General features: G+C 40.5%; 1 protein-coding gene across 7 annotated transcripts in view; it reads right to left on the minus strand.

Annotated features, from left to right (window-relative positions):
* ZMIZ1 (zinc finger MIZ-type containing 1) overlaps positions 1-23,456 on the minus strand; it is a 344,499-nt gene that overhangs the window by 281,489 nt on the left and 39,554 nt on the right. For all 7 annotated transcript variants that reach the window (XM_061380030.1, XM_061380041.1, XM_061380032.1 and 4 more), the window contains exon 2: positions 12,617-12,767. The gene's annotated coding sequence lies outside the window, so the exon portion shown is untranslated. The remainder of the gene's footprint in view (positions 1-12,616; positions 12,768-23,456) is intronic.

Genomic DNA, 23,456 nt, shown 5'->3' on the forward strand with positions numbered 1-23,456 from the left:
AGTTCACCAACACTACCCCCTTGCAGCCCCACACCACTCTCCCCCACAGAGCCACAACCAGCTTTTCAGCCAGCATCCCTGGCTGCTTCCACGTTGAGGACACGGTGAATATCATAGCATGCCCACAGAAATCACTTTAAAAAGCAAAAACCCACCTCAAAACCGCACAGCTATGCACCTCACCTCCTCTTACATACGTTTAAATACATTTAAGATGGCTGCTCACAGATTAAAGCCAGTGTTGCTTTGATTTAGCTTCCTGCTTCCCCACTTCACCACCGCAAAAGATGGAATTACCCCACTGTAAAAATATTGGCAAGGAGGATCTGCACCAAAACAGAGGCTGCCCAAGCACACGCTGCTCCATCCCTGACGTTGATGTGCATGTGGAGTATCAGGCATGTTTACTTCATCCAAACTGAGTCCCCCACTCAATCCTGTGCTAGCAGGATTCAAAGACAACCTTTCATGCTGTGACACACAGCAAGGCCCTGAAATGGGTCACCAGCTCTATCCCCCAGCAGCTGCCACCCAACTGCTGCTGTGCAGCAGGCTCAAGGCTGGGGCTTCAAAGCAGGAGCCTGGCTGCCAGCACTGGGCTGCCAGAAGTAACCAAAGCTGGATGGGGAACGTCAGGGCTCTGCCTCTCTCATGGAGTGACCCCCACAGCTTTTTCAAGCAGGTCACAAGGCAAAAATAAAGGGAAGATTGAATGGCAAGAAGAGCAACTGCTGGTTCCAATGATTTCATGTTCCTTCTATATACAATTAGTAGAGGGAACAGCTGATTTTTAGCACCCTCAGTCTTCCATGTTTAGTTCCATTCATATTTTAACTTCTCCCATCTTAAACAAACAAACAAAACCATACAGAAAATAAGTAAAGAAATAAAACATACCTTGATTTGTGAGTCAGGGGAACTGCTTTGCTTGACTTCCAGGACCCAAAGTTACACCAAGTTTCCTGAATTTTACCTGATTTTATGATGCGTTGCATCATTTTTAGACTTAACATTTGTATATTGATAGTACTGATCTCTAGATGTGCTTATTTTAGAACAATCTGAGCCAATTCTGAAAATGGAACAATACTACTGAGTTGTGCTGGCTCTTCTAAACTGGTATTTGAAACCATACACCTCATCAATATTATGGATTAATATTGATTTTTGCTCTGCAGCTCATGGTATTTCTCCAGTTGTATTTAATGGTTATTACTACAATTATCTGCATTTTAATTTTTCAGCATTCATATTTTTCTACTATTCTCTCCAACAGATTTATTTCTTTATTTTCTTGGCCCACTGCCCTTCCTCACATTGTCCATAATCCATGGAGAAGAGATTGCTGATGGCATTATCACAGGCAAACAGAATGAAGCTAATGGTAACAGGCACTCCTTGCTAGGTAATTATTACAGGAGAAAGAATGCAAATGAGCCCTAATCTGTCTCACACAATAGCAGAGGTCTCCGATTTGCATTAAACCTTTTGCAGCCTCTCCCAGGCCAGGGATTCTGCAGATAAGAACACATCTGCAACTCGGGCTGCCCCTTCCTCTCCCGCCGGGGCTAAATAGTGCCCCCAGCAGGTACAGTTGTCCCTGAATGACTTTCCCTTCCCCCGATATTGCTCCGGTCCCCTTCTCATTTCCTCCTCCCCCCCTCAGCTTTGCTAGAAAAAAAAAAAACCCAACACCACCACAAACAAACCTAGCTAACCTTGCACGTCATTTTGGCTTGCTTCACGTTTACAATGAAGAAGAAGAAAGCACTGTTTGGTAATTATAAGAGGGGAACAGACATCAGGAAATCAACTTGTTCCTAGCTGTCATTTGCTTGCCAGGGGACTGCAGGGAAATAACTTTGCTTTTCTGTGCATCCATGTGTTCAGCTAGAAATACGAGGTTGACATTTGCAGTGGCCCAATAGATGCTTTCATTTTACAGTGGCATCTACTGACCACTTTCAGAAATTAAATGCTAGACTTTGCTTAAATCTAGGTTGAGCTCATGATAAGCTATCATACTCCAGAAGAACCACTGCCTAGATCTCAATTCTCCATCTGCTAATAGGTTGTAAAGAATGACATTCTTTCCCAGCACTGTGTCCCGCTATAAAAGAACCTAAACCAACACCTGCCAGTGGGTGCTATGCTCAGTGCCCACAAAGGTGTCTGCCCACTAGGCAGGCCTTATAAAAAGGTGGTGTAGGAATTGTGTTTGAGCTGGTCTGATCACTGGTGACATCAGTACAAAACACCATTTTCTCTTCAGTTATGGCTTGTTTGGATTAGGAGCATGGGAGTCAAACGTACTGAACCTTTCCAAAGGAGTCCCTAACTTGGAAGCAAACCTAGCGTGCGAGGTGGAAGTTTTTTTCCAACACAAATGCCTTCTTGAACACTCATTTTCTTCTTAACATTTTTTTCAAATGAGACAAAATACAATAATATTTTATTTGAAAATTGATCTTTAAGAATCAGAAAATACCTGCCACAAAAATGCCTTTTCTGTCTACTGACAAGGCAACAGACTACCAAGCCTTCTATAGATAAGTAGCTTGTCAGCACATAAAAAAAAATAACAAACCAAAACTATACACACTGTGAGGAATGATTTCTGAAATCAAGATGAACCACCAAATTCAGTTGAACATCGTTACTACTATTCCAGCAGCACTAGAGTCCTATCCACAGATGCATACAGTCTTCTATAGCAGGCTTAGAGTGGGACACTGAGGGACCTTCAAGAGCCAAAAAAATTCAAGCAGTCACCAGAAACCAGCACAATGATACATGACTGAATATCACCACTCTCAATTACACCATTCAGATACATTAATCATCCATTGCATGCACTCTGGAGACAGCACCACGCTTTGTTCTTTCATCTATGAGAGATTTTTCTTGCTTTCCAAATTTACCAATGCCAATACTGGCAAGCAGCTCCTCTAGATATCGGCTGTATTTTTAAAGCCCCAGTACCTGTCTAAATTGGGTAAGTACTGTAAGCATAGTCCCTACTAAACTGTTGCCAGAAATTAACAAATGGTAGTGGTTCTTTAGTTTTGGTGTTTGTTTGGTTTTTTTTTGTTATGTTGTTTGGTTGTTGGTTTGTTGTTGTTTTTTTTTTGGGGGGGGGGCGGGGGGGGGGGAGTGGTGTTTGGTGTTTTTGCTTTGTTTAAAAACCCCGATGGTTAAAACATCCACAGCTACAGAAAGGGCTATGGTGTTTTAATGCCATGTTACAAGTTAAATTTTTCAATAATGAAAGTTTTGCAGATTTCTGTCTCATGGAGCAGTAGATGGGGTAGTGCTACTTCTTTATGCTTCTTTATTAATGGATTTTGCTATGCTTGTCTCTAAATCAGACTAATAGGTTGCTAGGATCTTCAACCAACAGCAGTACTGGGCACAGGTACTATATGGTACCATCATTACACAAAACCAACCAGTAGCTAGTTAAAAACCAAACGTACTTATATTTAAATGATGGTCTGGCTCCATTTTGATACCATGATTACCTGAAAGGATCGTCTCCCATCTACACTGATATTTAAGGCTCTTGCCACTTGGAAGGACTGAGGTGGTGCAATGCTATGAATGAGCAACCTTTACGTCACAAAACCAAAAGCTGTCTTGCACTGATTAGTTCATGTAAAACAAAAAAAGGGATCTTCATTCAACTTACTCATAAAGCTGCAAACATTTTCCCATGTAATCTTTGTGCTAACTTTCCAGTGCTAGAAAGCATTTCATTCAGAATACTGCAGCAATACAATACAAGAAGGGGGTATTTTTAAATCATCAAGGCATGACAGCTATCAGAATGTAAAATTTCTTGCACTGCTAACAAGCTCAGGTCCAGACTTACTGCTGATCTCTAAGCTGCTCCTCACTAGTGACCAGTTACTAACAACGGCCTACTGGCACCATTTTTATACATGCATAAAAACCTTCAAATGCAAGTGTACTTACAGAGAGCCTCATCCTCTGATTACCACACTCTTGTTAGACCTGTTGTTAGCATAATGGCAGAGAAAGTCAGGTGGGACAGCTCAAACCAACTTCACTGCTACCTGAACACACCCAGGTGACTGCCTGAAGTGGGCACAGCCATCTCACACCTCGTCCCACCTGCACACCTTGAGGAACAGCGGCCACAGATGTCTCTACAGGGAACTACTGCTCACACCATCACCTAAACCATGCACTTCAGGATAGCTCTCACATTACGCATTAACTCAATCAGTTCAGCTGTGTTGCTGAGTAGCCAGTCAAATATTTACAAGGTTTTTAGAAAGTACTATATTAACCTCGTCCTTTCAGTGTGAAAACAAGTTTCACGATTTCTTACTCTATTTTGTGTACCCAGAAGTTATAATTCTGAAGTTTTCAGACTTCCAACACAAGAGAGGAAAAAAAATCCAAACAGGAAAACTAAGAGGGACTCGATGCATACTGGAGACAAAATATTGGCACCACATACAGTGCTGGCAAGCACAGCAGCATGCTGTGTTCCTAAGGGAGATAGCAAGTAAAATCCAGCTCCTAGAGCTGGTGATTGCAACCTCACCTGAACAGCAGCTTTCCCTTGTCAAGGTTGTCCCTAGGTCATTTTATGGTAAAGACAAAAATTGCCAGTGTGTTTTCAAGTATCTCAACAGCTTTTCCCCCTGCCATTCTCACCAGTCTTTTGAGAGTTTCCCTCTATAGCAGCATTCTCCGTTTCAGGGATTCAACCTTTCAACTGAAGCATGCGAGATCACTTATACTCTTGAAATGGTGGAGCTGCCAGCCTCCCCTTTGTTGCAAAGGGATTTACACTTGAATGGCGGTGGGAAGCACAGTCTTTTAAGGAAAGGCTGGTGGGGGAGGACAATTTACTTGCCAGTATCCTATTCTCACATCACGTTCATCTACCACTTCAACTTCTCCCGTTCACAGAACTACAGTAATCTTATCACATTGCTAATTTGTAAGGAGTTTGCTGTGAGGTAACTTTTATGAACTTTGCGTTTACTTCAAAAAGGATCCTTATACACAGTCATAAGTGAAGTTAATTTCAAGCCTAAATGTGGACATTTACATTAATTTAATTTAGCCCCATGTAAATGGCTTCACCATTCCACAAAGCTTCCCTTATACGTGTCATTCACTTAATCTATGACTTTTTTGCTATTTCCCACTATAGCCCTGCATTGCCATGCATATTGTAGCACATCTGATGGCTTCTACAGCTTTTCAAGAGACACACTGGTGAACACTACAACAGCACAGATGCCCTGTTGAGGGTAAAGGATCATTTGAACAGGAGTAAGCAAGTCTGCTCCAGTTCAGTCAGTCAGTGACATGCTTGGCTTTGCCACTCCACCTAAATACACACAAAAGTAGCATCTCTATGGTGCATTTCCTAAGTTGCAAATTGGTAGATAACTACCAATTGCTTTCAGGCTATGTGAGCAGTTACCAGGCAGTATCAGATTGATGCTTTTCAAACAGCATCACACTTGTAAATCTACACATGGTTTTTTGCTTGCTTGCTTGCTTGCTGTGTAAGCATAAAGCCTGCTAACTCAAAGAAAAATAGTATCACCCAAAGTATGAAAGTTGGCAAATGCTAGTCTCTGGCACAGAAAGATCTGCAAGCAACATTTCTCCTTCTGTTTTTTAGATGTTATACCTGCTTCTGATTCAATTCAGTCGCCTGCGTTCTGAGTGTGCCACACACTGAAACACAGAAAGCGTGGCCTGCAGAGTGCAGCAAGGAAAAGGCTATCACACTCCAAAGCTGGTGGCAAACCACAGTCCCCATGAAAACCACATCTGCCAGACACCAAATATTTTGCATTTTGTTTACTGCTAATAAGGCTGCTTCACTTCATTAAAAGCAGCTTATCATTTTATCTAGTCACTCTGATTAATTAACCTCTGGTTAGAACAAATGAGCACTTGATTTGCGGATTCTGTTAATGTGACACTGGTGAACTACCACTTGCACACTTCCATCCTTTTCCTTTTACTCTTCATTCTCCTTATACCAAGTGTCTTATTAGGCCATTTGGACTGACACCCCACTATCCCCTGAACGTACCACAAATGCTTTTACAGAGAGGTGAGGAAGGAAAAGCCCCACAGTCCAAAACTCATCCAAGGCTCTATTCCCGTGCTGGAATATACAGATGGACACCATCTACTTCTCACTGTAACTCTGATTACAAGCTTGGAAAGAAACAGCATGGAAAGAAGAAGGAGCCAAGGAAATACACTGGGCTGCTGGGAACAGGGAGAAAACAACAGTATCATTAATACAGACAACTCATTTGTCTTTCCAGAAAAAAATTATTTGAAATATGAAGCACAAACAGCAGTCAGTTCCATCAAAAGCCCGACTTTCTTAGACAGCGAAGAACTTTCTCCTAGCCAAATACCATGTGCTGTATATGAATAAAGACAGCTTCTGCTACAGTATATGCCTACAGATTTCACAGTTGCATATGAACGCCAAAATCTCAAGTTCTAGCAGCAAAATCATATGTCACCGTTATTTAGCCAAGCATCTGAAGACTGAAATACATCATAGCTGCTCATTTTGCTGGCAGTGTTTTGCTTCATATACTAAATTTTCATCTCTATTCAACTGATTTCATGAATGTCACAAATACTCAAATGTGTTTGGAAAGAAAAACCAAACAAATAAAACCCCCACACAACACCACCCCACCACCTTCCCTTTTTATTTCCCTCTTTCTTCCTTTATCTTCCCTGAGAAGTTAAGCATCCATTGTTTTGCAACAATGCCCAGAGAGAAGATGGAAGGATCATTAAGCCTAAAATCTTAACAAATTCATACACTGGAGAAGAAGCTGAGAGGAAGGGGGAATCGAAGTCCTGGAGTCATGCTAGGTCTGAATTCCTGTCCCATCATGGCAAACCACAGGTAGAATATTACTGAAGTAACTGGAAACTTTGTATTTATGCCACAAGCCATTTAAAAGGTCTCTTTCAAGAGAAGAGCCTGTTTAGGTTATGCACCACAAGCCTGAAATTCATGGTCCAGCCAGACAAGGCTGCACGTGAGAAGGCACCAAGGAAGATCTGGTTTACATCACACAGCAGGGCAGTAAGTGACCATGAGTCACTGATGCACTTCATCTGGCTTTTAAGGCCATCAGCACCAGATCAAAATGTTTCAGACCACATTTTATAAAGCACTTTCCAGTATAAATTTATCCAGCCAGTTCAAATCTGCACAGAATTTTTCAGACAAGATTTCTTTATAACACAAGGCTTCCTGTAGCACCGAGTACCTTCTGTCCTGCAGCTGACATGATGCCAGCACAACTCTCTGCCTTAATGCCTGGGCTAACTGAATAGGAGTCTTCCCATGTGGTAAAGCCAGAAGGGATGAGACACGACGATGATCCCTGCCACCACCACCTTGGCAATAAGTAGCACCCACCCCTCCCAGCACCCCTGGCAGCATCATGTTTTCTAGACCTTAAACAATGCTTATACCTGACACAGTAGAAGAGACACAAACAAAACTGTAAAAGATGGTTTTGAAACATCAACTCATGATTTTGGGTTCATACTTTAAAATAGTTGGTTTAGGGAAGAAAAATTCAACTAGCTTGTTTTTTGTTATTCATTTTTTTGAATGGGCATATTGTTGAAACATATATGGAACTTACAGGCATCATTACATAGCTGAAAGATGGAGCAATATGCACCCAGATGGGCTGTTCCTTAGCAGAGGAGAACAGGTTTCACTTCTAAGGAAATCTGGCAACAAACCAGGTCTTTTTCCACTGCTAACTTCAACAACATTAGCATCCGATTTGGGCCTTCCAGCTTTCTTTTTGAGGGACTAACAGGTAATATAAGCAAAAGCAAACTACCAAAACCTGCCACCTATACTAATATCCATGTGTTACACTTTGTTCCCCTCTGGCACTAATGATGGATAAGTGCCACAGGGTCTTTCAAAAAACTCTTTCCTGTAGACTGTCAGTTCGTACCCCCATCACTCCATCGCAGCCAGAACTCTGCCTAGGAGGCCTGCAAAGCTTCAGAGAGCGTAAGTAGCCACCTCAGTGCTCAGGGCAATTACTCACCAGGGATGACCGTGGGTAGGCGCATGGCCTCCAGAAGCATCCTTTCAACCCTTGTGAGTGGATACAAGAAGTTGAATAATCACCCAACCACAGTTGTTGAAGCAGGAAAGGAGAGGAGGCTGCAGCACAAGGGAGTGCACCACTCCACATAGGACTTACTCTTAAAGAAGTAAACTCAGTTTTATATTAAGTAGATCTGTACACCTCAAACATGACAATCATGAGAAGTACTGAAAACCTCGTAGCACTGAGGACAACTGAGGCAGGCAGGCCGTAACTGCTGCAACTGGAGAAAAGCCAACTGCCCCAGAACTAGATCTGCTAACACTGAAGGACTGAAGGGTTTTAACCAGCAACAACAAATGGTCATTGCCATAGCTACACGACACGGAAGGGAGAGTGGGGGATGTAGGCAGTACCTTATAGCCCTCCATACAGATACAGATGCCCTCAGGCAAGCCCTTACAGTCTTTTCACCACCTCTCTTCACAACCCTATTCACTTATTCTCTTCCTGGGACCTGTGAAGTCTGCCTTCAGAAAAGGGCTGGCCCAAAAAACTGAAAGGGTAAGAAAACTGAAATCACAGCTCTTACTACCATTTTAACATAGCTTCTTGTGATTCTATATGCCAGATTTTTACTCTGCTGCTTAATATTTCTTAGACCTTGTCTATGAAAGAAATTTAAGAACAATTTCAGCTCTGAACTCTCTACTTTGTGCATTTAAAACCATCAAAGATGTTTAAAACCGTATTTTTGGGGGTATAAAATAAGCATCCAGCTTTCCAATTACATTTTTTAAATACACACCACACAGTAAACAGATTCTAAACATAAAAATAACCTGAAAAAAAAGCACTGCTGGGATGCAAATTGGTTTTCTTCTCCAATAAAGCTTTTGAGATTTAAATCTTCTCCATATCAGAATTAAAAATTAAAATCTGTAACCTTCATGAAATGAAAATCAGAGAAATATCAAAGATTTCATTAAAAAACAAGAGAGCACAGGCTCATTAACACAGAAGTTAAGTACTTAAAGGCCTTAAGCAGTGGTAAAGTCCTGGTTTAAACTGGGAGTCAGTTAAGGCTTTGCAAACTGAGGACTCTGGAAGAACCTGTCATTCTCTCATAAGGTGCAATACTTTGCAAAAACTTTGACAGACACTTCATTTTACTGAATTCAGTCACTGAATGAGAAATCCTAACCCCAAACTTATCTCAAAGGATTTGAGCGGGATAAAAAAAAATCCACAACTTGAAACAAACACCTTGTTGAAATGCTCACAAAGGCTCACAGCTATGATCTTGATTTATATAAGAAAAGTAAAATACAAACAACCAGGGTAGCTTCCCACTGACAGGTACTTATTACAGGATGCTGCTTAACATACAGACTGCCACCCACCCAAAATGTTAGCCAGCAGCAGTATCACCTTTCTTTTGGAGATGGTTCAGGTTGATACAAATAAGAGAAAGGAAAACAGGGGGAAATAATGAGGGAAAGTTCTTTCAAGAATCAGTGCAAAAATCGCAATTCTAGATGCACTGCTGAGAAACACATCGTCTGAAACAAACCCAGCGGAGGTATGGCTGCTCTTTCAAGGAACAAAAAAAATTGCAAATGATCTTTGCCCAAATTTAGTTAGAGGAAATGGGGGAGGAAAGCACAGCATTAAAGGCAGCAAACAAAACACTGCAAACTGTGGGCCACTAGCCAGACTGCTCTTACATTGCTTTGTCCCTACCCTGAGTTTCCCCTCCGTTCTGTCTTCCTTCCATACTTCCAGTCAAGGAAGGGGTATAGGACACCCCATCCTCGACCTCTCCTTTACCTGCTCTGGCACCAACACATGGGCAAGAATTTCTTTTTGCTTTGGTTCTCAAATTTCAGTATCACATCCTGCCTCTCCTCCCAAAGCTTTTCACCCCGAGGAATAGTCTGCATGATTGCATTTGATAATACAGACTCTGCTGCTTAAATACCATACATTTGCAGACACTTAAAGCACGTTTTACAAAGGTACCATAAAGGGGTTTAGCAACATACATTTCCTGGGTGCTCAAGTCACTGCAGCAGCTGGAAGGGGACCCTGTCCAACATGGGGACAGTTTCCCTCTCCCGGCAAGGGCAGAAAGGAGAGCATAGAAATAAGGTGTTTGTACTGGAGTTGTTCCCAAACCACAGCTTTGGCTTCAGAAGGACAATCCATCTGACATGTTGCAACTCAGGAAGCGTGAGAAGGGGAAGAAGGAGAACAGCAGGCAGGGAATCCCCTCCAAATTTCCACTGCCATGTGAGAGGGACAAACATGTGCAGCCAGAAAGAAATGGCAGTGGGCTTTGCACAGGCTTTCAGCTCTACCTATGAATTGAGCAGGGCACTTATCTCTGCTGCACATCACTGCATAAGATGCATGCTGGGAGGGAGACAGCAACAACTGATGCCCACGATCCCACAACACAGCTTGCAAAGCTTGTGTTTCCCTCGTCCCCCAACCCAGGGAGTTTAAAGGCATTCAGAAACTGCACAAAAACTCAGCTGGAGCTAGAAATCTTAATAGAAGCTTTCCTTCACGCCTGCAGCTCAGCCAAGCCTCCCACATCTCAGTGTGCCCCAAAATTCTGTGTTCAAAGGAATTTTACAGAGCCTTCACTTGTCTGGGAGAAAACAGGTTCAGAAGCCACAAGGCAGATTCTGCAGGCTTCTCTCAGCACGCTGCAGCATCAGTGGCAGAGGCACTGACTGCCTGAAACAGCGCAAGCAGCTGCATTCTCTAATCTGGCACCAAGGAGAAAAGCTATCATCCATTTTTAAGTTAGATTCAAGGAACCAGCTGGGGACCAGCGATTGCCATTTCTGAAGTGCAAGAGGAGGAGTGTAACCAGCCTTTCCATAGTAACAAAGATTAGCGGCCTGGAGTCTGACACTCCTCCTGCATTAAAAGATAGGAGACAAAGAGATAGACAGGTAATTACACAGAAGGAGCCCTGGGGAAATTGCAAGCTCCTGGAGAACCCTTTAGCTGGTCTGTATGTTTCTCCTTGTCTCTGCTTCAGCTGAAGGTCTCCAAGAAACATGTGCCCATTAGGTCATTAGCTTTATTGCAGAAGGTAGCCAGGCAGCTAGTAGCGGCCACTCAATAAAGACTTAGCTTGCCTCTGCACTGTCAAAAATGGGATGGAGACGAGACGAAACATCCCAAGGCATATTGCCTGTCGGCAGCTTATTCTTGATAAGTTAGTGCACTTAGTCAGTTTGAGGGGTCTAACAAATGAACTCTGACAAATCCCACCAGGGCAATTTAAGACATTATTACATTGCACCATCTTTCTAAACCCTTCACAAAAGTTAGCACCACAGAACAAATCTGGCAGAAGAATGTATATCACACACCAGCCTCCCCAGCTCAGAGCCCAGCCAGCTAGCATAAACCCCTCCTCAGAGCTGGTTTAAGTTATCAACTGTGAACTGGCATGGCTGAGGTCTAGACTGAAGATATTGCCTCCACTACAAGAAGCATTAATGTCTATCACAAAGATGGAATGGAAAATGACATCTCAAAGCACTGCAGCCAGCTCCCAAACAAACACAAATCTAAAGACTGAGTTTTGGTACTAAAATATACATGCAATTTGTCTAACAACTGACTTAAGTTTATTCATGCAGCTCTGGATGCCCTATGAATCACAGCACTGATTTCTGTATTTTGTATACGCTTACACATAAACTGAATGTCTTGAAGAGGAAAGACAGACCTAGATTGCACGTGGATCACAACACCAGGTAACTACAAAATTTAATTGCTTAGACGCATTGCAAAAAACGCACTGCATTTGAACTCCCATTCATCACATTTTGCACTTTTTCCCAAAACTAAAGAGAAGTCTGGAGAAGTGAAGAACTGCCATCTGTTTCCAACTCTTCACAAAAATACACCATTCAGAACTAGAGCTGGGGTTCCAGCTGGTTCCTATCTTTATCTGTCAGTGGTACAACCAGCCATGAAACTATGCAGGACCCCAGAGAAGACAAGCAGGTTTATAACTGAAACAAAAAGACTACTGAACAACAACAACAAAAAATAATCTACATTTATCTGATAGATGTACATGGACAGTAATAATAAAATAAGCACTCTTTGAGACACAGTTCTTCAACTTGCCTTCTCCAGACCTACCTCACTGTCTTTTCATCTAAGCTGATATTCAGTCAAAGGTTTAGTTAATTAATCTTCAGTACAACAGTTACTTAGTTTTTTTTCTCTGCAATCATTTAGAATGTATCTCATCTTCTAATTTTTCCCAAGGGATTGTATCCTGCACACAGGAGTAGAGAGAGAAGTGCACAAAGCTTCATTTTGCATCATACTGTTAGAAGGGCAATCCACATTAACCAGAAAGCTGGTTTAAACTTTATGTAGAAAAGCTAACATCACCCTCCTTTCCAGAAGGAGCTGAGCAGGCAAGACACCTCAAAAAGCAAATAACAATTACCTCTTACCTTTCTGAAGAGGCCTCCGCCAATTAGCACATTCCTGGAGCTTCTAATTCAGGCAAGGAAAAAGGAGGAAAGGAAAAGAAAAAAAAAAAGGGGGGGGTGGGGTGCAAAAAGGAGCAGGGAGCTGCTTTCTTCCTCAGCACAACAGTATTTCCTAAAGGATGGAAAAAGAGAAGAAAAAAAAAAAAGGAAAAGAAACAAGTATTAGTTTTCATGGGTTTTCAAGAGGCTACAGATCACAACTCCTCATTAGAAGCGCTACTGTGCCTCTTCTGCATTTCTAAATTACTAACTTGAGCTGTCCTGTATTTTCACTCCCTTACCAAAACATGGAATATGAAGGTTAAGTCACGTACTAAGAAAAGCAAAGATGCATTAATGTCAGAACAGGATGGAGTCCCCTACTAGAATGAGATGAAGTCCCATTCAAAAATATTCTTGAGCATTCTTTCTCTTAAGTAAATATGCTTCAGCCAAGCTCACACCCAGTTCTGTAAAAATTCAAATGAACTACATTTACTATCAAAATAGTTGGCAAAGGCAGATTCCAACATGCATACTGAACATACAGGTATATACTGACATTCAAGTGCTTATGTACTCTCCCCAGGAAAGATCATACCCAGAATTCTGAGGTATATATGCAACTAATCATAATTATTTCTTTTTAAGATAGGTACTCTTTTTCCAAAGACAGTCTAATTTTTTTAAGACAAACTATTCCAGCTCTATTGAATCTTTCAGTAACAAATAAGAGAAAAATATATTATACATCAGAATAAAGAGAAACAGAACCAAAATGCCTTTTTGTGACTAAAGATATCATTCAGAAGTTCAGCTTCACTCCCACAAAACCATAATCCTTTACCTCATACCACATCTCTCTCTCTCTCTCTGCCTTACTCCTAACATCAATTTAAAGAGACTTACAGACACTCAGATTTAATGGGCCCCTCCCTACCTCCAGTACCTGCCTCTGATGAAAGGCAGGAAAATCAAGTGGAAAATTATTTTAAAGGGGTGCATGCAAGACATTAACATATTTGAGGAAATGGCAATCAAGGTTTTTCCATGGGGAATGAGCAAAGGGAAACATGTCCAGTCTGTTCTCTATCACATTTTGTTGGCTTATATTCATACAGAAAACTCTACCCTTTTCTGTCCCATGGAAAATCTGAATGCAAGTTCTCAAAATAAGGAAAAAAGTCTGTGCTACCTTACCTTTTCCCACACACCTCTATCATCCTTTAAAAATATAATTATCCTCTCTGCTAACAGGATGAAACTGCTTATGCATCCTAGCAGACCAAAAGAGACTTCATACAAGGGGCCCCAACAGATAGGAAACAACATAAAAGGCAGCACACACCCGTCACAGCATCTCCCTCAAAGCAAACCAAATCTGTTCAGTTCTAAATGGCCACAGTTCTCTAGGGGACAAAAGCTTTCTTTTTCTCTCCTCCTGTCATCAAGTCTTAAAGCTGCAAGAATAATTCTGTACAGATTCCCCTCTAGATAGGCAGTGATTTAAAGAATTCATGAGGTAACAGTGGCAGTGTAAATAAACAATGAAAACCTAAAAGATCATAGAAGCGACACACAGAAAATGTGCACTAAAGAAAGAACAAGATCAGTGATTCAAAACCTCTTCTGCTTTGTTACATTCACCCATAAATAGGCCTAGCAATAATGTGATAATGCAAATGAATTCGGACACAAAAATGCACCTGCTTAAAAACCTGTCTCCCTAACCTCCTCCCTTAAAGGCAAACCTTCCCATACTTTGTAATTGATGTCTTACACCCCTCATCACATATCTGCTTTCTGTCAGATTTCAGCTCTCTTGTACCAATGGATGCAAAGCAACTTAAGCCAACACCTAGAGTACTCAAATTGTTATACTTTTTAGAAAGAGGAAAAGGTGCCACTGTCCTCATTGTCAGGACAGGAGAAGAAATGACCCCTAGTGAATTGGTCCTGACGTGTACTTCCCAAGGCTAGGTGCTAATCAGTATTTACTGAGTAACTCAGCACAGATCATATTGCAAAATACAAAGAAAAAACAAAGTATTCCCCCCAAGTCACACACTAGTTTTGTATCCCTAAATCAAATACATCATTTTCTTTTCTTGTTCATTATTAAGCCAAAAGGATGCTTTAGACAGCATTTTTCTCCCTGCTAAGAGAAACCTTCCACATTTGTCAGGTAAAGTCTGCTAGGAATTGATATACTGGCCACATTTAAAGCAGATGTACAAGATTTGGAGGAAGCATATTTTTAAATCGAACATAAAAACCAAGAGGTGGCAAAAAAGAAGACTAAGTGCAAAAAATGTCTCTCCTTCTCAGGGAGACAGAAATCTTTCACAAGTACCTTTTAGGGTTGTAGCTTTGACTCAACCTCACTTGCCCACCAGAAGGTGAGATTGCTCTATTCTCAGATCCTCAGGCAAGAAAAAAAATATAAAATGAAGTGAAATAAGACATTACCCAAAAGTCCAATTCTAAGTGGAGAAACCCAGCCAAATAACTTACCATACCAAAAGACTTGACTAAATTTCTGGCAGGGCCAGAGATAATTTGTATGAGAAAAATGTCAAAATGTTTTGGGTACACAGCCACCACAGGAAGGAAACAAATAGAAAACTGGGAAACACTGTATCAAAACCCAACAAATCGTTGACATCAACATTAGATAAATGAAGAGGCATATGCTAAGACAAACACCCTCAGATGGTGTGTGAGTAAACTTCTGCAGTGGATTTAGCCGAGTTGCTTTCCTATACCCAGCTTAATAAAAACATAAAAACCAAACCTCAATTCCACCAGCTGAAAATGGAAATGGATTTTGATGGGGGGAAAAAAACAAACCCCACAACAAAAAACCCTCCACCCCCCACCAAAAACAAACAAACAAAAAAAAAAAACCCAACCAACCAAAAAAAATAAATCTGAGTAATCAGTGTCAGATTTGTTCCTCCTGCTGCACAATGAAAACTGTTTTTTTTCCAAACATTACCCAAATCTAACCCACTTCCCAGAGTTAAACACAAAGATCCTGCATGACATTTTCCAAGATCTATTTCTTAATTTAACTAATCCAGAGACTTCTTACGTTCAGAAGATAAGGAGTTTTGGGAAAATTACTGCCCTCACTTCCAGTCTACATGACTGGCAGAGTTTGCTCACCTTGTATTATCTGACCCCTGCAAGGAGTCCCCATCAGCCCTGTGGCGAACTACTCCCTTATAGGGAGCCTCCCTTATACACAACCAACCTGGAAGATTTTCTAGTGTATTGGATTTTCTAGCTCTATGATGTTTATTATTTCCATTACACCAAGAACTAGAGAAAGGAATTAGATCACAGCACTGATGTATGTAACAGGTCCCTCCTAAAACTGTGTTCATGGCGTAAGGCAAAGCAGGGGTGGAGTGGGGGGTTGTGCATGTTAGTACATCTTCACCACCTCACACAATTCACAGGGAAAAAATAATATATATATATTCTCAAGGTTTTTCAATCTACGTTTAACAAACAGGTATTTTTCTTCAGGTAAATTATAGACGCACTCAGTGTGCACTAATATATGATAGTCAAAATTTATTTTCCTTTTTTTCCTGTTTATTTTTCAACATCTTGATCTAGGAAAAGTACTCATTCCATGGATATCTATGGAGGGGAGAAATAATCTCAATTTCTCACTGTAGAAACAAACCAGTTAAGAAAAAAAAGATTAAAATACCTACTCTTACTGATTACGATGAAACTGAAAAAGAGACCTTTTTTCCACATGCATTCCTGTACAACCTGTAGTTAAAACATTTCTTAGAACAGTATCAGAAGTATCTCTCACATACATACCTTATTCTATGATATATTAGGCTGTAGTCTCTCTGCCACTAATGACAGTGGCACCTCCCAGGTATTTTGGGCACCCTCCCTTAACTCTCAGGGCAGGACTCTAAAATTTGTGTTTTGAAGCCAGGAACCTCACCTCCCCTTGCAGCAGGTTTCTTCTCCAATCTATTTTCTACTAACTAGAGTCAGGACAGAGTCAGTATGAAATGAAACTTGTGTACAACACAGTGCTTACCTATAGCAACAGAAAGAGAACAAGCTAGAAATTAGCACACTCTTATTTAACTTAGTATGATTAAAAGCATATTCTTATTATCCATGCATATATATGTGTGTGCTCATGTGTATGTGTCTGTATATACATAACATGGTAAGCACTTCCACCACAAATGCCTGTACCTCTAGGTATTTGTGAAGAAATAAGCTTCTCCAAAACATAAATAGTGTTTTCCCAGAACTGTATCTGCACAAAGACAGGAAGCTCTTCTCAAGTATCTATTACAAACAGCCCAAAAAAAGTTACCAAAATATTGTTGAAGCAGCACAGACAAAGGATAAAAATATGGCAAAGAGTGAATCAAAACACATAGCTAAATAAATTTTCCTTCAATTTGCCCAGGTCTTCATGAACTCATGGGATATACCCATCAACAGATGTCTAAATATGAGACTCTCTGCTTCACCTACATGAAATGTAGTTCTTAAACAAGGAACTTACATCTTTATTAATGTGAACCACCTTTAATTCAAAGCCAAATGTATTACATTTCTATATCCTTAGAGGTGTTTACACAGGTCTTTTCTGCAGCTTAAATGTTATAGCTATCTGCATTTCCCCATCTGCTTTCTTTGGATCATGAAAAAAAGCTCTTCTCAAAATGACATTTGTACATGTGAAAATGTAAGTTTACAGAAGAACTATTCAGATGCAAGCATTTAGATAACATGCTTATTAAAACCTACAAACCTATGCACATTTACTTACCAGTCTAACTGCAGTGACCACCAATAACAAGATTTCATTTTCTCTTAACTACCAAAAAAGGTAGATGCCTAGCACAAGCATGATTTTATACCCCGTATTTTATATGCAAAGCCTTGAGGACCAAACCCAGTGCATGTAAGTCCAATGGAAGACACTGATCACTCTAAAGATTTGGTCCCTTCCAAAGAAATGGGGTGGGGGTGGGGGGGGGGGGATATTTTTTTCAAACTAGAAACTTCTTTTTAAACTAAATCTAGAAAGAAGCAATTCTTTCCTTAAAAGCCATGCTCCTCAGTGTTCCCCAAGGGACTCGGGTGATGGGATACTGATAAACCAGCTAAAATAACAGTGGTGTTGTGGAACTTGGGACCTAGGACATAAGGGACAGGGACATCAGGCACATGGTCATGTCCTGGAGGGCAGCATCCCTGCAGGGCTCCCTCCTGGGGTGGCAGCATGGGCTCCTGGTGCCACTGTTGGTGAGCCATGTGCTGACTTGACAACTGCCCAAAAGATAAGCGGGGTGTGGAGGGGACATGCAGAAGCATTTGTTTCGCAAGAACTATCTCCATCTTACAAGCCTGATTCAATATTTTTCTGTCTTATTTTTAATTAAAAAGAGGATACACTTCATATCAGAAATCTGTATTTTTTGAAGCTTGAATCATTTAGCCTACTAAACCCAAGCCTGTAATATGGGTGTTATTTCTTAAAAACATACAGTAAATGCATTAAATTATTGATAGTCATTAAACAGGAAAAGAATTTAAACAGCTCTCAGCTTTTATCAATCATTAATGCAGTTTCCACTTGCACATCTCACTGGGTTGCTATCATACAGCACAGAGCAAAGAGTACAAATCCTGAAGGCATGAATTCATTTTCTCTTGATGCAGAGTAAAAATATTCTTGGCAGCAGGAGAGAGGCTAAACCATGAAGCAGAATGGCTGAAAGGAGGTTCTGCATTTTGCAGTAAACAGGTAGCAACACATGGGAGTGGCAATTTTAGGGTCTGAGGCTCATGCACTTCCCCTCATCTCCTATAAGGGCTAGTACCATTGTCATCAATCACCTCCAATACCCAGCAGCCTAAAGCTGACAGTGTTTACAAATGTGATCTCTATTTGAAATATATGTTAATTCAATGGCATATGGAGGGGAAAAAGGAACACTGAGGTCAATAGTAAAGCATCCAGCAACCTGAGCGAGACAAAGATTTCACCCCAAGCTGCTCTCCAGCTAGTGAGCCAGTAACACAGATAATATGCTGAAAACCTCAACTGTCAAACTGACAGTCTCAGCTCAGAAAAATGATGGTGACTGAGACAGTCTCTTGAAGCTATTGTGAACCTTTACTGGGGCAAGTTATGACTACACCTGATGTTTTTATCAGCTCTGAATGACTCATGTCAATATGGGGAATCTCGAGATTGATGCCAATTGGTAGCACCCTGCCTGGCTGTGATATACCAGCTACCATTAAAGGGAAGTAAAATCCCATTTTTTTGTCCATTTTGCACACAGACTGAAGGCCTATCTTACAAAGCTGCTCTCTCAACTTTTATCCCCTGCAATTTTATTGAAATTCAGGAGTTCAAAATGTAGCAATGAGGAACAAGCAAAGACCAACAAGCCAGGTATGACTGCAGTATGCAAAGACCTATCTGACCTTCCTCTACAGCAGCTACTGTAGGTAGGCCATAGTCATAAAAACATCAACATGAAACACACAGAAACACCTGCTCTGGCTAGATATTAGCCAGTGAAACCTTAGCCCTGCAGCAGCCCTGTGCTGGAACCCAAATTGATTTGTTTTAAAGTACCTTGTGTCTGTTTAAATGAACCATAATAATAGTTCTGGAGCACTGTGCAGGCATATCTACAGCTAAACACAGTGCTGAGAACCGCTCAAGAGACACATGCCCACACCCAGAGACCACTTAGAAATATTAGCAGAAAAAATTCCTCACAACCAAAGCATTCCACTCCCCACGATGGCATAAGTTCCTTTGAAGAACATTTCTTCTCATTCAGAGAAATGTGAATGTTAAAGATTCAGAAGTACAGAAAGAATCTTTGTCTGCTCCCAAAAATCTAAGTCCTATTGAGGCTTTTTTTTTTGTTCCTGAAAATGATTCAAGAATGCACTGAGCCCAGTAACTAGATAATGCCAAGTGTTGATACAAAAGTAGCCAGGAAAAGCTGCTGTCACTGAAAAACACTTTCTAGCTTGATTGTTTACAGACAAATGTGCTATAAAATACAAATATATTTATTTCCAACCATCATTAGTGCAAATCTGCATCACGTAAAAAAAATAATAAATCATTAAGACGTGCATATGTCTCATTATACTGAGTCCCAAGGAAGGTAATACAGTATTTAAAGTAATAATACAAAAGCTATTACATGCCTGAATTGATTTCATGATATATCAACAATCTAAGTAATTCACAATCAATTTCAGCGTAATAGTAATCCTTACCTATATACAGAACTGTAAGAGTAATAGCCTGTATTATTAATGTAACACACAACCACTGCCAAGTTTCACACAGGTCCAGGAACTAGCAACAACCCAAGAGAAAAGATGCTTGCCTGTCCTTTAGGCCATACGCAGTGTACCACTGCACTGACTGCAAAGAAAAAGGGAAATGGAAATCAGGGCATCAACATGAGGTGCTTGGACCAGCTCCACTTCTGCCTGCATGAGCCACTGCCATGGCTGAACAAGCAACAGGCTGAGAAGAAAAAGGCTCTGTTTCAGTTTGTGCTCTTAATTCCTCAAGACACATTTATGGAAAGCCCATGGAGCTCTGACACTGGTTTTAAGCACCTCCCTATACATTGTTTTGGATTTTTTTTTTTTTTGTCCAAAAGGATTAGTTTATGGTAACACATCCTTCGTGCCAAACACTTTTTTTTTTTTTTAAGTACTAAATTTGTCTGTAAACAGTTCCAGTTCACATCTTTTCCCCACCCCCACCAAGAATGCACATTTCAAGAAGCTACAATTGCTATTAAATTTTGCCTAGCCTGTACTATCTGGAATTTGTATTTTGACACAACAATCTGGACCTCTAGCTGAAAGACAGAGTGAGAGTGACAAGTTCTTTGCCTTTCCCCTTCCTAACCACTGCAAGGCTTGTATAAGATGACACAAGCAAAGGCTACAAAACAAACTAGATTTCTCAAATCCCAAAATTTTAGTCTTGCAACAACTGCAGCTAAATCTAATGGAAAACAACTCTTTAAAGCCTTTCAAATTCTTATCAGCGTTTGCAGGGCATATGTTGTTAGAGAAGAGAGATGCCATCTCCTAGTACAGCACTGCACGTTGAACTGAACTGCCACAGATCCACACTTGAGGCAGTAACTATTTGACTTCTGCTAGTTTCAGAGACAGGACCTTTCTTTATTGGATGCTTGGGTCTTATACAGTAATATCTGTATATATGCAGCACTACCCCCTCTCCCCCCCTTTATTTTTATAAATTGATCCCATGATAAAAGTCACTTAAAATAACAAAGCCAAACAACTGCCAAACCACCACTAATATGAGCTTTCAAACAGATTTCCATTTCATAAATCATTTCGGTGATCTAGTTTCACACCACCCCAGGGAAAGTTATATGCATAACAGAGAAAATTCATTATCAATATGCAGAGATCATTTGGCAACAATATCACTACTAGTAAAGACCTGTGCAGTGGCACTATGATTTCAATGCACTGCACATACACTACAGGTGTTTAAAAGCAATGGATTAACTGTAGGTTTGCTAAATCAGCAAAAGGCAACCAGTTTTGCTTCAGGTGCTCAGTCATCTACTTACCCCTGAACCAGTGCACAGTGGGCATAAGGAAGAGAATAGAGCAAAATCGGTGGGTACTGGCTTACTGCTTTTGCTTAGGAAAGCAATTTCCATAATTTTCAGTAGACCTGCTGACGATCTAAAGGGTCTAGCAAGTTCAGAGACCTCACCTATCAGCTGAAACCTCATGTGCCATGTTCAAAGACAGCGCCAAGAACATCACAATTAATTTCTACGCTATGCATGTGTTTTCAGGTGTTTATTATATTAAGGATTCATATTATTTTCTAATAACTACCTGTGTCCTAACTTCTTCTGATATTTCCTTTTCACCTTAAAAAAAAAAATAAAACAATAAAAACTCTCTTGTTCTGTTCACCAGTTCTCTGTTCTTCCTTTGTGACAGATTTCTGCTATCAGTGCTCAATGGTTGAGACTCTGAATATTAGTCTTCTGGAGGATGCAGAAAAATCAGTGAACCATACCCTGTGTGTGCATGTGGTTTTGGCTGTATTTCCCACCTCCAACACATGCGCTTCTCCTGTAGCTCAAATGGTCACAAATAGCTCTTAATCAATACTTTTCCACTGGAAATTCACCCAAAAGCTAATTTCTCGTTACAAGAAATTCAGCCTCAGGAATTTAATCAGAAACCAAAGCAGAGTGCAAAATGACTGAAGGAATAAGTCGAGCGAGAAGTATTTAGTAACTAGTTATCTGAAATTATCAACTAACCCAAGTATTTTCACAATAACTACAGTTATAACTAATGTGAAACAGAACTAGAATTCCAGTAAGATGAATTCAGCCAAGTTTTTTCTGTGAAAGGAAATGAAAAATGTAGTAGTCAAAGGACCGAAACAGGTAGCCAACAAACCAATCTGACCCCAAAGCGTGTAACATGTAAAAAACTGTCTGTCAGCCAGAGATTCCGAGTCTGCAAACAACACAACAGTAGGAATCATTTGACTTCCCTGGGCTTTGTACAAGTCAGTTATCAGAAGCAAAACTTAGGCAGCTGATCCTGCAACTATTTGGTTCATTCTTACTTCCACATGTCAGCAGTAATATCTTACAAATATGTATCCCACACTACTGCAAAGTCTTGGGCAGGTGGGATAGGGATAGTTGATGGTTTTGTCACCAGCATCTCAGAGACCAGTTTAGAATACAAAATTTAAAAGCTACAATACCTACAGGTGCCCTGTTTACGCTGTGTGTCAGCAGCTGAATCAGTGCTAGTTTTTGATAGAAAGACACAAAAAAAAGCTTTCAATACTGCCTATATGACTTAGAAGGCTAACTCTCACTGTGTCTAAATCATTTAGGTATATCAAAAGGATGCTCCTGGCATTTTGCTGTTATTCTATTAGATGTAACTACAAACTATTACCTAAAATTTATGCACAAGTATCGGTTGTCAGTGGTAGTTTTAACAAGAAAAAAGGTGCAATTTTTACCAGTCAGACTGTGAGAGAATTTCCCATCACGCTGTGGCACGTATGTAAAGCTTCTCAGCATCTTGTTCCACGACAATGGATTTGCAAAGCAAGAACTGAAGGGATTATTTGATTCAGCATCTATTCAAGTGGCCAATTCCTTCAGCAATCAATACTAATCAACAAGCTAAAGCCTTGTAAGGAAAATCAGACAGCATTTGAATCCTTCCTGTTGCAGCAGGCAGGGTTCTGAGGCCTTATAGACCTACACACACACACACCTCAGATGCTGCAGTTGTGGAAAATAAATTTTACTTGGGATTTAAAACACACCCTGCACTTCTTTCCAAATGCCAAAATACAAATCTCAGACTTTCAGTGAAATTCTGAAAAGAAAAATATATACATACATACAAACAATTTGGGCCTAATATCATCGATTTGTTACTTCACACTTCAGCTGTGCAGAAAAGACATGAGCACAAGGGATAGGGATTAAAATAAGAGCAATGCATTTTAGAGCAGAACACAGGCCATCCTCACACACACAACTTTTGCATTAATAAAAGTAACAGGAAAAATTAAAATTCCTCATGTTATCTTTCAGGGTGAGTTCAGGGATTAAGAGATACAAATTATATAGCTATGACAACAGACATGGGGAAAGTAAGTGCCAAAACATCAATAAGATCTTATGAAAATAAACCATCTCTTGGGTCCTTAGAAAAACAAACAAAAAAG

Source organism: Neopsephotus bourkii, unplaced genomic scaffold (genome assembly GCF_033783945.1).
Source record: "Neopsephotus bourkii isolate Nb327-2 ecotype Australia unplaced genomic scaffold, CSIRO-AGI_Nbou_v1 NB_1783, whole genome shotgun sequence".
Taxonomy (NCBI): domain Eukaryota; kingdom Metazoa; phylum Chordata; class Aves; order Psittaciformes; family Psittacidae; genus Neopsephotus; species Neopsephotus bourkii.